Here is an 18,660-nt window from a genome sequence, read left to right on the forward strand (position 1 = left end):
CACCGGAAATATTATTCACAGACGGTTGAAGGTCCACCAAGAGTGAACAATCCACAAAGGAGAAACATTATCTGTAACTGCTAGACGAAGGAAATCGGTCTGCTAACCAATTATATGGTGAATATACAGCTGTGTTAAGGTTATCCCATAAACCTATACTAGTGGCTTAGAGCCGGTGGTCTGTGTGCCAGAGATCAAGTAGTAGTAGTAGTAGTAGTAGTAGTAGTAGTAGTAGCAGAAGTAGTAGTAAGTGTGTGTGTGTGTGTGTGTGTGTGTGTGTGTAGGACGGCAGATCTCCCGCAATAATTTAGTTTTTAGGAATGCGTCATTTTTAACATGCAGTTGATGAGCTATGCTCTTGACTGAGGACCACTGGTTATGGTACGGATTGCATCCAGTTACTTCTTGTTCTGCTTGTAAGTCCTCACTATACCTTACCAATTATTTATATGCGTAAGATTCCTGATGAACATTTATCGTTTGAGCAGACTAACATGTGTGCTACGATGAGATGACAGTCCTTCGTAAGAAATGTTCATCCTAGCTATGAGCATCGGGTTTCTAATAGGAGTTATCAGCGCCAGTGTACAAACGGTGTGTATTGATGCCGCTACAGTATGCTAGTTTTCCATAATTCGCCAACTGATAATGAGAAACATAATGTGAGAACACCATATTTTGATTCTGAAACCGTCAATAAATTCTGCTGTGATTAGTCAATACTTGTAACGACACTGTGACATTGAAGATGCTCAAGAATTAGATTCCGTTTGACACTAATTTACAAGAGTGTACGGTTGGTGCAAATTATTATTTACCTCTATAGAAGTGTAGGACCATTAGTGAACATGGGTTGGCAGTGTACGAAGTAAATGAGAAGCTGAATTTTCGAGTGATACGGCGCTATGGCTCTTCTGGAACATGCAGTACCGTAGAAGCGCGAGAAATAACAGAAATTCGTAAATGTGGAGAGAGGAACATCCAGATTAGTCAAACGCATTACCGTGGGCCAGACTTAGGGAACTCAACGCCATCGTATTTCAGGTATTACGCCAGCAACAGGTGTATTTAGCCTCACAGATGGGAGAAATGGAGCAGGTGAACCGAGTGATAAAGCTTTTACCGCCCTATAAGCTGTGCCAGAATGAAGGGGGGGGGTAACGATTGTACTGCAAGTGGCACAAGAAGCAAGATTATGTATCTAGGTAAAAAGTGGAAATAGATCTAAAATCCGAACTGACGACTTCGAAAAGTGAGGAAGCATATCGGTAGAGATTCGTAGCTCGGTGTGTAAGTGTCAGATCAGAAATTCAAACCTTGGGATCAGTTCCCTATCGCCTTCTAGGTTTTCTCCGTCACTTAGCGTGTCTTTCACCTCCGAAAATTATTTGTTTATGTGGAAAGTGCCAAGTTGCACCATAGCTAGGAATGTACTTTAAACTGTAAGTCCCCCTATTAGCGGGTGGGCATTGTGTGTGTATTATCTTTTGAGCAGAGGACCTAGAAACGACGCAGAGGCTCCGTCCCCGCCGTAGCCCTCAGTGGTTCACAACCCAGCAACAGGCTACAGCATTCCACTCACCCCAACGCCACCCCACACCGAACTCAACCGCGCAGTTCGGCCCCCAGTGGCTCCCCCCCCCCCCCCCCCTCCCGAGAACGTCCCATACCAGACGATCAGACGATTGTAGCTCCAAATGTGTTAGCGTGGTAGAATAATGATGGTGTACACGTACGTGGAAACAGTGTTTGCGCAGCCATCGCCGACATAGTGTAACTGAGGCGGAATAAGGAAAACCAGCCCGCATTCGCCGAGGCAGATGGAAAACCGCCTTAAAAACAATCCACAGGCTGGCTGGCACACCGGACCTCGACACTAATCCGTCGGGCGGATTCGTGCCGGTGACCGGCACGCCTTCCCGCTCGGGAAGCATTAGACCACACGGCTAGCCAGGGGAGGGGGTGGGGGGGGGGGGAGTGGGTGGGTAAGTATCAGGACACTCCTACGTAATGCGGAATTAACCGACAGATGTCACGAACGGGGTTCCATGTCTCAATAAACATTCAGATGCTTTACTAAAAGTTCAAGCCATCATAAAATCGATGGGTAGACACACGCAGTGTAAAAGAAAACGAGGAGTATTGTTTTGTCAGTAAAGAAGCAGCAACAGCAGAACTGCTCAGTCGGGAGAGCTCAGTGACCTCGAACGTTGTTGTTACCTGACGTAAGAATCCAATCGGGGCATTCCAACCCCCTAAAGCTATGGAAGTCGACTATTACTGATGTGATGGTGAAGAGGAACCAGAAGGAACAACCACAGCTAAACTAAAAACAGCAGGGATCGTACGAGTACTGAGTAGGGTGGCTGTAAAAAGCGCATGAATTCAGCGGAAAGAGTCACTGGTGATTTCCAGTAAAGCTACCATCTGTCCAGCTACCACAACTACTGTGCATATGGAGATAAAGTGAATGGGGTACAATGGTCGAGAAGCTCTTCATAGGCTACTCATTCTGTGTCGACTGATAAGCGACGCTTGAGGTGGTGGGAAGAGTGACGCCAGGGGACAGTGGATGACTAGAAACGAGTGATTTTGAGTGATCGATCATGCTATATCCTATGGCAATCCGAAGGATTGTGTTTGGCGATTGCCTGGAGAACGTTACCAGCCATCATATGTAACTGAGTGAGGTACGGAGGAGGACGTGTTACGGTACGGAGGTGTTTTTCGTTGTTAGGGCTATGTCCACTAAATGGGCTTAAGAAACTTCTAAGTGAGGAAAGATATGAACACGCTTTACAGCGTTGTGTACTGCGTGTAGCTGAGGAATAGCCTGCGAGATGATTGCATCAGAATGGCGGTGCACCCTGTGATAAGCAGTATCTGCTGGAATGATTTGTAGACAGTAACATCCCTGAAGTGGTTTAGCTTGCCTAGAGTACCGACCTGACCGCAATGGAGCACGATTGATGAGTTAGAATGTCGACATCGCTCGAAACCGCAGCGTCCAACTTTAGTAATTCCTCGTCTTTCGGCTGTTGAGGAAGAACTGGCTGCCATACCTCCATAAACATTCAGACGCTTTATTGAAAGTATCCCCATCAGAGTTCAAGCCGTCATAAAATTTATTGGTAGACACACGCAATATTAATGTACAGTAATGGGTGTCTGGATGCTTTTCATCAGGTAGTACAGTTCGAAGTTGTTGTAAGGCTATGGTATCGGGCGACGCCTAGTAAATCCCTACGATGTCAACTCGACATACGGTTTAAGGAGAGCTATTTCAAAATTCAAAAGTAAGATATTTCCACTGACGACGTCGGCGAAGTTTCAAATCGGTGTCCTGATGTAGATTTTCCGTGAATTCCCTCATCATTCCAGCGAAATGAAGTGATGGTTTCCTTCCCCATTCTTGAAACAATCCGTACTTTTGCTCAGTTTCTAATGTCCCCAATGTCGATGGAACGTTGTACCCTAATCACCCTTTCTTCCTTCCGCGTTTTCACCAGATAAGATTCCTGGGCATTGTTGTTTACTGTCAAGAAACTGGACGGTACAGTAACAAAAATTGGAAACATTCCATTAAGGCGCTGCCCATGCGAGCTTGTGATGACGTAACAACTGAGGAGGACACCGAGCATTAGCAACATACATCCCACAAGAAACAGCGTTAATTAGACAAGATGGAGTGCCAAGAGAAGAAACAGCTGTAACTAATATTAGAAAGATAGCGGAACGAAGCAATTTTGGTATGTAAGCCTAGTGAATAAAGCAATGAAAATGTAGGGCAAGTTTACCTAGGAGCATCTGCAGTCCTACATAGGAGTGTAACGAGTTAAAATTCAGTTTTATTCCGTAACCATTACTTGCTCGATGATGCAATATAGTATTTATTGAGGCCAATACAATAAAGGGCAATAGTTCGCCCAGTCTGCTTCGAAATGCTCTCTTAATTGTACAACTGTGATATATTTTCTGCCAATACAGTGATGCCAGATGTGGCTGGAACACTGAATTTACAACGAATAAATTCATCACTGATTGCACTGAAGTAATGATGTGCGTTATTTGTTACGAGCGTGCCCGCGAAATCCCTCCGTGGTGATTTCCGGCGTGGATGGCGGGAGAGTTACGGCTGGCAGTGGCTAAACACTGCGGGTAGTCGATATAATTTTATTTATAAGTCGGCAATGTACCGTGTGGACAAAAAGCGTTGCCCGCAACACAGTGAACGGCACAGCATATGCTGCATTCTGAATATCACTCAGAGAAGAGAAATTCCATCTCAGTCCGGATGTGGTGTTGCCGTCATAGCAGGAAATCTGGAGACAAACTTTTGATAGAGCACAAACAAAATTCAATTATTAATCGAAATGACCAAATAAAAGTACTCCCAAAGAAACTTATTACAATGATGATCACATGCATGTAATCATGTAAAAGTGTTAGTTTTCACCCTCATTAATCGCACTTTATTTTACAGGTCCGTCTTGATTACATAAATTTTTACATTTAAAAAAAATGGCTCTCAGCACTATGGGACTTAACTTCTGAGGTCATCAGTCCCCTAGAACTTAGAACTACTTAAACCTAACTAACCTAAGGACATCACAGACATCCATGCCCGAGGCAGGATTCGAACCTGCGACCGTAGCGGTCGCGCGGTTCCAGACTGTAGCACCTAGAACCGCTCGGCCTCCTCGGCCGGCCTTTACATTTCACTGTGACCGGTTTCGCCTACTGTCATCTTTAGAACATAAGAAATTCTGATGTAGTATCAAGGTCAAACTAAACATGTAGGTATATAATAAGTACATAGTAAGATACTTACTATGTACCTACATGTTTAATTTGACGTTGATACTACATCAGAATATTTTATGATATGAAGATGGCAGTAGAAGAAAGCGGTCACAGTGAAATGGAAAAGTTTATGTGATGAACAAGGACATGTAAAATAAAGTGCTAAAAATATGATCACGGATTCATTTTCACACTTTATGTCTTCAGTTGAGAACTTCATTAATCGTGTGATTGTACTGCTAAATAAATGCCTCATGCAGTCATTCACAATCGTTACTCGTCGTCATACAAATACGTCCAAGTTGCTGTTACGATACCTCAAACATTGCATAGCCATCTTCCACTACGTCTCTGCCTCTCTCGATTCTTACTTCTTGGATCCCAGAAAAGCAGTTTCTTGGTCCCCTGTTGTCATTACTCCAGCTCAGAGGTATTTCATTCTCATTACAGTCATAGTTAGCTCTTCCTCTCCAGATATTTAACAAACTTATTTTATTGTTATCTCCAATAGTAAATTCTGCTAAGCATCTTTCCATTGCCCTCTGACCTACCGTCAAATGACAGCAGTCCGTCAAAATTGGTGGTACTCGCTGACTAGAGATCCCGTTTCGGATAGATCGGAAATGTAGTTATCGAAACCCTATTTAGTTTACCAAACTCACATCGGGATAGTTTTATCTTTCTCCTTACAATTTTTTCCTGTGCCTCTAATCACTTCCGTGAACTTTCCTGAATACACATACCTATCATTCGCTTACTATGCTCTATTGTTAATTTACGTAATTTACATAATTTGTGTTATTGGTCTCACTATAACTCAGTTTCAAGTATTCTTCGAAACTAACTATGTTTAATCTTTCTAATCGCTGCTGAAGTTTGTAAACATTCAAGGAAACTGTAAGATGACATCAGCAAAAAGAAACTGTTTCAAAATTCATTTAGACATATTCATTCTTCCTTTTTCGTTTCAAATTCTTAAAAAAATCCTTCACAAATGTAGAGAATATCTTTGGTGATATGGAATCTCCTTGCTTGACTTATTAATTTCCAAGTATCCTGATGAAACGTGGCGGTAATTGCCCCATAGCGTAAATATTGTTCAGTATAGTTATGTGGCTTGAAAAATGCGTTATTTTTCGAGGACTGTTAGTACTGCTCTAACTGAAAGTCAGTCAAGACACTCTTGTAACTTTTTATACAACATAACCTGGTAAGCCATAACGTTAATATGCTTGACTCATAGAATTTTTTTTCTGCGTGGTTGATACTGTTTCACTGCTAATATTTTGTACATCACACACTAGAAGCTGATAGCTTTTTCATTTGTTTTCTGTGGCTCATTTCTTGCGAAATAGAAAATAGTTATGATTTTGGGCATCCGTTTTATAGCTAGAAAAGGCCACGAAATAACATTTTTCCTAGATGCGTCTTCCAGCGAGATAAAAAATCATTTATATTGCAAAATCAGCTTCCATCTTACGAAAGACATACTATATGTGAGCCTATGAGTCGCCATACGAAAAAAAATACAAGTTGACGTTATAATGCACACCAGGGTCTGTACGCCGAATGATTGCAAACTAACTGTGGGAATCTTTTAATTGCATTACTAATATGACCTAAGAATCACTTATTAACCACCATGGCAAATAATTGCAAGGATCTCACCTAACACAGCAGGACACCAAACCGCGTCACACCGATCAAGCAGAAAGCAATCCAGCTGCTATATTTTTAACATACAGCACACCTCAAACTGCCACAAACTCAGCCTACTGTAACTCACGCCCACTGGTACATCACTGTCAGTTGCTCATACCCATTCACATCCAGTTGCCCTTCCACGCTCACACACTAAGTCCACTTCATTGTCATTACCTCTACGTGTCTCTCTGTTATTTTCTACTGTGTCACAGCTCCAATCCCCTCCGTTCTATCCTACTACTACAGTCTTCTCTCACTGTCATTGTCTACCTCTTGCACTCTCTTACTGCTAATATCTCACTCCTTCTCTCCTACTGTTGCTCTCTCTTCTCACTGTCGCTATCTCTCTTTTCCTCGTTGTCAATGTCATATGCTCTGTCTTTCATTAACACTCTCTCTTTCTCTTTATTCCTACGCCACTGGCAATGTCTCTTTCATTCTTTTCCTAGCACTGTTCTGTCACAGTCAACTATGTTCCACTGTCCCTTGAAACACAGCCAATGTGTCCTATCTTCCAGTATTTATTACTTTTTGATCTCTTTACCACTGCCAATGTCTTCTTCTGTTTCAGCACAAAAAAGAGCGAATACGTTCGCATGCCAAAATTTTTATGAAAGTTTTTAAAGGTGCTGAGGAAGGTAGAATGGGGCAGCTGGTACCCCATTTTTCAGTCAGTGTCTTTAAGTAAACAGGAACATATTCACGCTTGTAGGTGGTCCAAAAGGAGCGTTTTTCCACTGGTTCGCTTCTTTTTCCTGCTGAAGCATGGCATGTAGCTCAAACGAAAAATACGTATTGGTCGTAGGTTTCCAAAATGATACAAGAGATACTTTAGTGCATACTTCTTCGTGTTGCGTCGCTTTATGAAATACGTTTTTGCCTCATAGCCAATACTATGTGCGTGATTTGCTTAGGGTAACTTCTAACTTCTGTATCATGAAATGGAAAAGATATGAAGAAAACTTTAAAGGCTGTTTGAGATCACCATCTTAGGAATATATCGCAAAAATTACAGCCATTTGCTATGCATAGTCGTCTCGATATCTGCGGCTGTGGTTTCGTACCCATAAGTCAAGTTTTAGGGTGATTGTCGATAGTGGATAAAGAAGTTTAGGAACGGGGAGATGGCTCTTTAAGATAAAAGCCTAAATAATATGCTGTTAAAATTTGAGCAATTTGCTGCAGTTATTTATTATTTAGTTTTGGCTTATATTGAGTTTTACGTGTAAAAGTAGGGTAATTTTTAATCTTTGTAACTTGAAAACGAGTAAAGATATCAAAAAATTTTCAAACTTGTTCAAAATCGGGATCTTTGGAATATATCATAAAAGTTTTATCCATCTTTTGTGCGTAGCCGTCTTGAAAGCCTTGACTGGATTATTGTTCACTGGCAACGGCAAAAATATAAATAAAATCCTTCTATGGAGTTCTCCGAGGAACCTCCCATGAAATAATGGTGCATCCATATATCCCATTAAACCCACCGTAGAACACATCACAGTCAAAAAGAAGCAACCAACCAGCTAACCGATTTACTCCATTCGTTTAAGCAAGAGGAACTGTGTAATACTCATACTTTGACCCTGTACTGTGGCATAGTGACACTTAGACAATCCTTCTGTTGGGTATACAAATGGACCATAGCCCAAGGACTACCCAAAGCCCTCGACAATACCTTTTTATCACCAACAGAATTCGGGGTATGAGCACCTGAAAATCTCGTTTTTTTGTGGGAGGCGTTTTGGCATGCATGCTGAGTAGAGCACATTGAATGCAGGATGCAGAATCAGAATGGCAAGTGCCTATTCGAATCTACTACGAAACACGCTTCAGTGGTGCCAGAGAGACATAACTCGAAGAGTTTGGCACTTCTAATCGAAACTGACGATAGGATCGTCTTGCAGGATACTACGGACATAAATACGCGATTTTAGAAAGCAAAAGTGTTGTGACCGAAAATGTAAGTACAACTGGATGGGCAACGTTAAAGGTGGTGACATCAGATTTAGATAATGACCGTAATAACGTTACTTGACTATCTGTCTCTATACGGCGTATTTAGTGGACTTTCCAATTGAATGCAGAATTGAATACAGGCAATGAACAATAGTACAGCAAGCTCTGCGTCGAGTGCCGTGATGTAGCGACTATAGTCGCTGGCTTGCGAATTACGGATCACCTGTTTGATTCCCACTTCCAGTTCCATTTAAAATATGCAGTCTTAATTCCTGTAATGCTGTGGGCCTTATTGATGGAACATAATAATGTACTAGAACATTACACGCATATATAAAGAGGAACACTGTCGCTTGAGGCAAGCTCTCAGCTCCATATTAATTGACGTGTGCGCTCAATAAATGTGTTTCAGTGAGAAGTGATAGTTCTTGCAGATGAACCGATAGCATAAGCGATTTTTATCGCAGATTTCAAGTGACAGTACTTGTAGAGTTGGCGTTTTACGTAAACTAGTTCTTGCTCACTGTTTTAGATATCGATGGAAGATTCCTCTTTCTTCAGTTTTTAAAAAAAAGGTACTGATTGATAATTCATAAGCAATCTAAAAAAAATGAGATTAACCGACGTAGCTCTTTTCATAGACTATGTGGTGAGGATTAATGAGGTAAAAGTCAGGTTCACGAACTGTTGAGACAGCAGTTTTTGCCAGCATTAGACGGTCCGAAAGCAGGAGCCGAAATCTCACAATTTATAATTCCCACAATTTTCGTACCTAACTTAAAGCAAATGTTGTGATGGCTAGAAATGCTGGAAGACCGTTCTCACGTCCTCGTCGAACTAGTTTTCTGCACGGAGAACCTCTTTATCGATGTGATCATAGATTCGTCATTAGAACTTGTAGCCATTTAGAAAGAAGCTACTCTTGAAAACAGCTGTTCTTATCAGCAGCTGCAGTGTGTCCTCTCGACATTCTGAAAAATAGTCTTATCAGTTGCAAATGATTTTTTGCACATACTACAACCCAGATTTCTTAAGACTGAATTTGGAAACCAGTTCAGATGTGTTAAGACAATTATTTTAAACCAAGTAGTTACTGACACTAATTTCAGGTGAACGGGAATTGAATACCTGTAGTTCATCTCTGCTTTTCTATCTCCAATGTGCCGAGTGTTTGCCTCTCTGTATGAAGCGGACGTTGTGCGTTTCAATGTTTAACAAGACAACAAAGATATGAGAATCTGGGCTATATCTTTATTGACATATTGTAACTTGAAAAACGAAAGAAAAGATCTGTGTTTATCCTTCGCGAATAAATATTGGTTTTTCCAAATGAAAAATCGCGGACCCGTACGTAGCAACTGTTTTATTGGACATCCGCATGAAAAATCGTAGGACACATATGCAGCAACTGTGTTTTGTACCTCTTCTTGGCATGTGTACTTAATTTTAGATGTAAACGTCGCATGATTACAAATGTAGACGAATGGTGAAAAGAAGCTGCCGAGCTTACGTTTTTCTTCACCAGTATACCCACTGTAATCATTGAATAGTCGATTACATAAACGTAACAGAGTGTTCAGTCGCCTTCTTATGAAGATGAGGCGAGTTAAGGATTGAAATTTACAAGTTATTCTTACCCGCAGACCAATAACACAGAATCCATCGTATGTGTATCGTCAAGTATACACTATATGGGATTTATTTTCCCTTTACCTCTTTCCCTCTTCCACTCCAGAATTCTGCGCTCCTAACTAAAATTCTGAACACACTCAACACGATATCACTATCTTAAATATTTTTCAGTGTAATAATGTGGCTTGAAAGCGTAACTGATCTTTCTGGAGTAATGAAATGAAATGAAATGGTCGTTCGGCATTGTTGGCCGGGAGTTCCCAACCTGGTTCGGCCACGAACTGCAATACTTATTTCAGTAGGTGCCACAATGGGCGACTTGCGGCCGATGATGAGGATGAAATGACGATGAGGACTACACAACACCCAGTCCACGAGCGAAGAAAACCTCCAACCCAGCCGGGAAACGAACCCGGGCCTGCTGCATGGGAGGCAAGCACATTACCACCTGGCTAAGCAAGCGGACTTCGGAGTAATATAAATGGCATAAAGTTGGTACTAGGCGATCATGTGACAGTACAATGCCGGATTATGTCGTGGCATGAAATGGTGTATATGTGCCAGCAATTTGTAAGGCATTAGTAAGTAAGATGGTTCAACTCTGTGACAGAATGGCAGAAAGGAGCTACACTATGCGATCAAAAGTATCCGGACACCCCCAAATACATACGTTTTTCATATTAGGTGCATTGTGCTACCAGCTAATGCCAGATACTCCATATCAGTGACCTTAGCAGTCATTACACATCGTGAGAGAGCAGAATACTACGGTCGCAGGTTCGAATCCTGCCTCGGGCATGGATGTGTGTGATGTCCTTAGGTTGGTTAGGTTTAAGTAGTTCTAAGTTCTAGCCTACCAATGACTTCAGATTTTAAGTCCCATGGTGCTCAGTGCCATTTGAACCATTTTTAGAGCAGAATGGGGTGCTCCGCGGAACTCCCGGACTTCGATCGTGGCCAGGAGATTGGGTGTCACTTGTGTCATGCGTCTATGTGCGCGATTTCCAAACTCCTAAACATCCCTAGGTCCACTGTTTCCAGTGAGATAGTGAAGTGAAAACGTGAAGGGACACGTACAGCACAAAAGCATAGCGGCCTACGTCGTTTGTCGACTTACAGAGACCGCCGACAGTTGAAGGGGGTCGTAATGTGTAACAGGCAGATGTCTATCCAGACCATCACAAAGGAATTCCAAACTGCATCAAGATCCATTGCAAGTACTATGACAGTTAGGCGGGAGGTAAGAAAACTTGGATTTCATGGTCGAACGGCTGCTCATAACCCACACATCACGCCGGTAAATGCTAAACGACGCCTCACTTGGTTTAAGGAGCATAATCATTGCATCATTGAACAGTGGAAAAACGTGGTGTGGAGTGATGAATCACGGTACACGATGCGGCGATCCGATGGCTCGGTGTGGGTATGGCGAATGCCCGGTGAACGTCATCTGCCAGCGTGTGTAGTGCCATCAGGAAAATTCGGTGGCGATGGTGTTATGGTGTGGTCGTGTTTTTCATGGAGGGGCCTTGGACCCCTTGTTGTTTTGCGTGGCACTATCACAGCACAGGCCCACATTGGTGTTTCAAGCACCTTCTTGCTTCCCACTGTTGAAGAGCAATTCGGGTATGGCGATTGCATCTTTCAACACGACGAGCAACTGTTCGTAATGCACGGCCTGTGGCGTAGTCGTTACACGACAATAACACCCCTGTAATGGCCAGGCCTGCACAGAGTCCTGACCTGAATCCTATTGTTTAGAAACGCCGACTTCGTGGCAGGCCTCACCGACCGACATCGATACCTCTCCTCAGTGCAGCAACCGGTGAAGACTCGTCTGAAATTCCCCAAGAAACCTTACAGCACGTAATTGATCGTATGCTTGTGAGAGCGGAATCTGTCATCAAGCCCAACACCATACTGACTCCCAGCGTTGCCGATGGAGGGCGCCACAAACATTTAAGTAATTTTCAGGCAGATGACAGGATGCTTTTGATTACATAGTGTATGCCCAGTCCTTGAACGACAATGGCTGACATGTTGGTGTATGAGCGCGGTCTGTGCGACGTGTCTGCAAGGAACGGTGTACTACTCTCGGCCACGTAGTACAGTGTAAGAACTGAAGTCCCAAAAAGATCCTCTAACCATTAGGGAATGAAGACGGATCAATGGCAACAATAGATTCCATATCCGACAACGCTTCCAGTGAATGCATGAATGCAGATACTTCGGGAATGGCGTGCAGTGGGTATTTGGCTTCGTGAAGGCCTAAAAGGCTATTGCTCACAGCTGTATATAATGTTACACATCTGCTATTCGCCAAACAACACAGAAACTGGACAGTAGCTGACTGGAGGTATGTGGTGTGGTCAGAAGCGTCGCGATTTCGCCTTTTTCAAATGGTACAAGGCGCCCAGTGCACCCTATGACGTGTTTAACGCAGTGTGTGTGTGTGTGTGTGTGTGTGTGTGTGTGGAGGGTCATTGAGTCCAGGGTTTTGGGGGTGTTTTTCGTACCACGTCGAGGGCCGACTAATGCAGGTTATCGTGAACCATGGACCAGGTTGGTTCAAATGGTTCAAATCGGTCTAACCATTATGGGACTTAACATCTGAGGTCATCAGTCCCCTAGACTTAGAACTATTTAAACCTAATTAACCTAAGGACATCACACACATCCATGCCCGAGGCAGGATTCGAACCTGCGACCGTATCAGCAGCGCGATTCCGGACTGAAGCGCCTAGAACCGCTTGGCCACAACGGCCGGCGATCAGAAAGTTTCTGTCAACATTCTTGGTGACCAAGTTGTGTCCTTTCTTCTACATCTTCGTGATAACAATACTGTGGACACTCCCTGTTTCCAGGGTAGAAAGAGCCATATTCACAGGACTTCACGCATATGTTCCTGGTTTCACGGACACTGAGGGACGCACTTGCATCGCGACTGGGTCGCTTAATCATTCGATTCCAATCCCGTAGGAAAGGTATTGGACTATTTCGAACAGCGCGCGAAAGGTAGCAATCTACATCCATGCCGTTTTGCAGTTATACGGGATGTATTCACCAGCTAGTGCCTTCAACTGTGTATGGCATACTTCCTTTATGTACCAAGTAAGAGGTACATAACAAATACTGCGAGAGACTCCCGCCACATAGACACAATCACTTGCCTGGCGTCTTTCAGTTCCATGCAGCAGCCTCTAGATAGCTCTCACAATTACAGACCTCTTCCAGCTCCTACACCATCTTCTTCAGCATGTCGTATACGTCCGCCGATAACGCGGACACCACTACAACGAGGACTGTCAACTTTGGACTACATTGCTCCTGCTTTGTACAGGTGAACATGGAGATCCTTCTGCCAACAGGCACCGAAACACGACGTTCCATGGGCGCTTGGACAGTTGGAAACCAAAGTTAAATAGTTCAGAACCTGGCGCAAGCTGAGTACAGTACCCTGCCTAACTGTCGCTATTTATAGAGTAACTGGACTATGAAGAGTGTCAGTAATCACTATAAGTTACAATGATAATACACAGACTGCCCAGAGACGGCTACTATTATTTAGATTTCACTGTACAGGGTTTAAGGTCATCAAGGGCGAAATATAAAATTCTACCAAAGTATTATTTTGTAATAATCTTAATAAATGTTATTCGTTACTTCTTATAGTGTTGCCCATTACTGTAATAGTGCCACCCTGTCAATTAAGTGTTCAATTGGCAAGCGCGCAGTCGATCACCTTTAGGGAACTGTAGCAGGAAAACACTTTTCTACTTGTGAGGTAACAGGCGAGTTGTGCAGCCCTGGAAATATTTTCAAGTTCAGAGTTGGCGACCACCGCACGTGGCGCGCGGCAGGCCCGAGCTCGTTAGCATCCGCGTGGTGCCTCACAACGGCCAGATCACGTGGGCCAGGGAGCACGTGGCTGGGAATTCCGTGTTGACGCTGTGCGAGGACTGTGCTTTGTGTCGATGAAGGAGATCTGTATGCCGGTAGTGCCAAGATGGTGGACTTCGTGAAACCATAATGGTAGACATTTCGCAGTTCATATAGAAATTATATACCTCAAAAAGAAACATGTACATTACCATTATTTGCACGATGGATCTGATGGTTTAATCAGATTTTCAATATCTTTATTAGTTTAAAGTTTAGTATTTGACTGTAAATTATACAAGTAACACCCAGCAACGAATTTACAAAATCTAAACGGTTCATCTGATGTTGTCGATCGACGTGTCTTTAGAAAGTTATTAGTGTAAACCTATAAACTGTTATAAATTACAGGCATGTAACTTGAATAGTACATTAGTTATTGGTGGTCAAAGTGGTAGATTATTATCGATCGCAGTCAGGCCATAAGTGCTCCACAGTGACACGAAGAAACGGTGGCAGCATGCTCATAAATATATTTATTCATCTATGTCTTTGTTTATGTCCGATATATGCTATTCATGAAAAAACTGGTCAATTATTGACTGTGTGTAGGAAGAACAGAGACGTTAGGCTACTGGCCTACTATTGCTTGCTATTCCTTTGATATACTGGGTGATTAAAAAGTCAGTATAAGTTTGAAAAGTGAATAAATCACGGAATAATATAGATAGAGAGGAACAAATTGACACACATGCTTGGAATGACATGGGGTTTTATTAGAACCAGAAAAATACAAAAGTTCAAAAAATGTTCGACAGATGGCGCTTCATCTGATCAGAATAGCAATAATTAGCATAACAAACTAAGACAAAGCAAAGATGACGTTCTTTACAGGAAATGCTGAATATGTCCACCATCATTCCTCAGCAATAGCTGTAGTCGAGGATTAATGTTGTGAACAGCACTGTAAAGCATGTCCGGAGTTATGGTGAGGCATTGACGTCGGATTTTGTCTTTCAGCGTCCCTAGAGATGTCGATCGATCACGATACACTTGCGACTTCAGGTAACCCCAAAGCCAATAATCGTACGGACTGAGGTCTGGGGACCTGGGAGGCCAAGCATGACAATAGTGGCGGCTGAGCACACTATCATCACCAAACGACGCGTCTAGCAGTATGAAGCGCCATCCTGAATTTTGGTTCTAATAAAACCCCACGTCATTCCAAACATGTGTGTCAATTTTTGCCTCTCTATCTACATTATTCCGTGGTTTATTAAGTTTTCAAATTTATACTGACTTTTTGATCACCCGGTAAGTCCATTTAATTAGTGTATGTATTTAATAATGTGTGTTTGAGCGTGTTTATGGTCCAGCCGTAGGAATATTTATTTAATTTCAAGTTATTTAGATGTAAATCCAGCATTTTGAAAGTGCTTTCATTATGTTCGAGAATGTGCGTTGGCTTGAAGACATGGCGGGAGCGCTCTAGCCAATCACAGCACTCGTGAATGGGGATAGTGGATGGAAGTGGGAAAAGAGCATCATTTCGAGAGAGGACACGGCAGTGCGTAACATTGCGGCACACGACACGGGAAGAGCGGGACAGTACGGCGCGACGGACGCACAGTCGCGGAAGAGACTTGGAGAGTGTGGAGCGGTTTGCTCGTGGTCGCGGGAGATAGAAATACTTCGGAGTGCCGACTTGGGCACTAGTGAGATTTCCGTCGCTTCTACTGTGAAGACGGAGTGTGCATTTTCAAGTGAATATCTCGCGAGCTATGTTGTTCATAGCTAATTACATGCAGTAGGAATCTGTTGTTCCCCGTTATTCAACTTATATTTTATTTAACTGCTAGACCATCGACACCAGTAAGTGTTTCGCAGAAATAAACCGCATTTTCAAAAGTACTTTTACTATCGTACTCATCATTTAAAGTCGTTAAGATGATAGCTGCAGATTTTATTTTATTGCGATCTTTCATTTATAAAATTCGCAATTGCCGAGTGATATAAACCTTCACGATTCATGTGTATATTCGTATTGTATACTTTAGAATCAGAAGTATTTGGCGTGTAATGAGGCAACTACGTATCTCGGCCCCTAGACAAGGAAACCAGCCAAAACTTTTAATATTTGATCACTGACAAGTGGAGGCCACGGCGTTTGGAACGCGGATTTACTGCAAACTTCTTACACTCGTAGTACTCCACGAGGACAACAAAATGTGTAAGCAGTAGCGCGTACTTCTTAAGCATTATTCAGAAAATCGCAAGATAATTTCAGTCGTCAAATATATACTTGTGCGTGGCCATTTTTACCAAGAAGAGCCGGCAGCCGAGTGGTTAGCGTTGAAGTCCCGTAATCGCTGGATCGAGTCCGGCTCATCAGTTTTTTTTATTTCTAACACAGTCATTTTCTTTACTATTTGTATTACAATTGACGTAATGGAGAAATACGTCTAATCAGATGAACTTTTATTAAATTTACAATGTTACAATATTCATAACTACCGACTATTAAACTGCCAAACGCATAAAGTGATACTGAAAATGTATGCTTGTCCGTGATTTGACAAATCCCTTATACCTGGAAGGAGCCCGAAACGACTTGCTACCTCCAAGTTATGACCGGCACAGACCGCTTTCGAAAGATGTACAATTAATAGTCGCTTTCGACATTACGAGTGCAAGTTGCGGAATGGTATTTTTCGTAAAAACATCAAAAACAAAGTTAGACGGCACCAGCTGAGTTGAATAAATGCTATGTTTCCGCACAAGCAAGGTCATTTCAGGTTTTCCGAGGAAAAACCAACCTCGTTAACATTTTCAAAAACCTCTCCTTCAGCCGATAATTTGGAAGCAAACCATGCATAACGCAGCATTTCCTTAAATATCGGCGCTGATCATTGGTCATGCAGTATCGAGTGTATTTTAACAGCGTCTTCACGAGAAGCAATTTCTCGTTCTCTTTCGATTAAATACGAACAATTTTGAAGACACGGGCAAGCAAACACTTTCAGTATCACTTTATGCGTTTGGTCGTTTACTAGTCGGTAGTTATGAATATTATATTATATGTGATAACAAAAATTTGTAGCCTGCCAAATAACATTGTAAATTTAATAAAAGTTCATCCGATTACACATATTTTTCCCATGACATCAATTGTAAAATAAATAGTAAAGAAAATGACTGTGTTAGGGAAAAAAAAACAACTGACGAGAAGGACTCGATCCAGCGAACCATCAATTACAGGGCTTGAACGCTAACCACGTTTTTTTTATGATTGTTCGTTGCAATTGTTCGGGGCGGACGTCCCATGACACTCGTCGTAGTTCATCGTCGATCCAGTCACTCAGTTTTTTTATTACAGAGGGCAGTTAACCCTTTGACCGAATACGCTGAGCTACCGCGTCGTCACCACTCGGCTGGCGGCGCTTCATGGTAAAAATGGCCACGCACAGGTATATATTTGACGACCGAAACTATGTTGCGACTTTCTCAGTAACGCTTGAGAAGTACGCGCTACTGCTTACACGTTTTGTTGTCCTAATGGAGTACTACGAGTGTACGAAGTCCGCAGTAAATCCACGTTCCAAACGTCATGGCCTCCCCTTGTGAGACTGAGGTTATGTAGTTGAGGGCCACAACACCACCACACCATTCCATCCTTTTCATTTATGAAAGCCCGCATACTACTGTGGCTGTTTGGACTGAACTGATGGCAGTATTCAGTTGTTACATTCACAACACTTTTGGTATCAATGGCTCGTCGAATCGAAGCCAATATCGAGGCTAGAGTCAATTTTGTACGGTATTCGCTGGAGGTGACTAATTTTTTGTCTCGTATGCTTCTTTGGAGCGCAGGTGCGTGATTGATATAACGTAATGGGCCGTAAGTCTGTGAAGCGGAGACAGCCTGGCGTATAGGGCGGGCATTATGCGTGCAAGGGGAGAGGACCGGCCTTTGGACACGGCGGCGTCCCAGTGCAGCACATTAAACCGCGGGCGGCCTTGTTTATCAGGCCCGGGACGCCTTAATTAGTTCTGGATTTAGTGGCCTCCTAAGCCGCGCAAATACCTGCCGTTAAGACGTTATGGCCGCGTGACGTAATGTTATGTGGCGTCGTTACCGCCTCCCGTATCCACAGCGCCACTCCTGGAACTACTGTACAGCCTCGCCGCTGCCCAGGAGCGGGCGCTGTCGTGTGTTCCACACTTGCTCGTCTAGATGCGTGGTCTGTCGTTTCCAAGCGGACGTATGTTCTGTGCGAGTGGAGCTATGAATAATTCCGGAATGCGCAATAGAATCTGAACCACTGGTTTGACGAAAATCCCTATAGGAATCAACATGTGTACCGAAAACAACGATCACGTCAAACCCAGCTTACTGGGTTCGTTCAAGAGACGCAGAAAGCAGCTGATACTGGCGCCCAGGTAGATGCCGTGTTCATTGACGCTCGAAAGGCGCTCGATACATTTCCACAATGCAGCTTTCTAGCGTAAAGCCGTCGGCACACGGACCGTGCATCCGAACGTTGAGCGTTGAGCGTACCGAGTTTCTGACGTCATAGCGTGGAATAGCACTTCGGGAGTCTTTCCGAACGTGCAGAGCAATATCTGGCATCTGAGATATTCTGAGCGTGCGTCTGAGCGTTGACCAATGAGATGGCAAAACGCCAC

This window comes from Schistocerca americana, chromosome 3 (assembly GCF_021461395.2).
Source record: "Schistocerca americana isolate TAMUIC-IGC-003095 chromosome 3, iqSchAmer2.1, whole genome shotgun sequence".
NCBI lineage: Eukaryota > Metazoa > Arthropoda > Insecta > Orthoptera > Acrididae > Schistocerca > Schistocerca americana.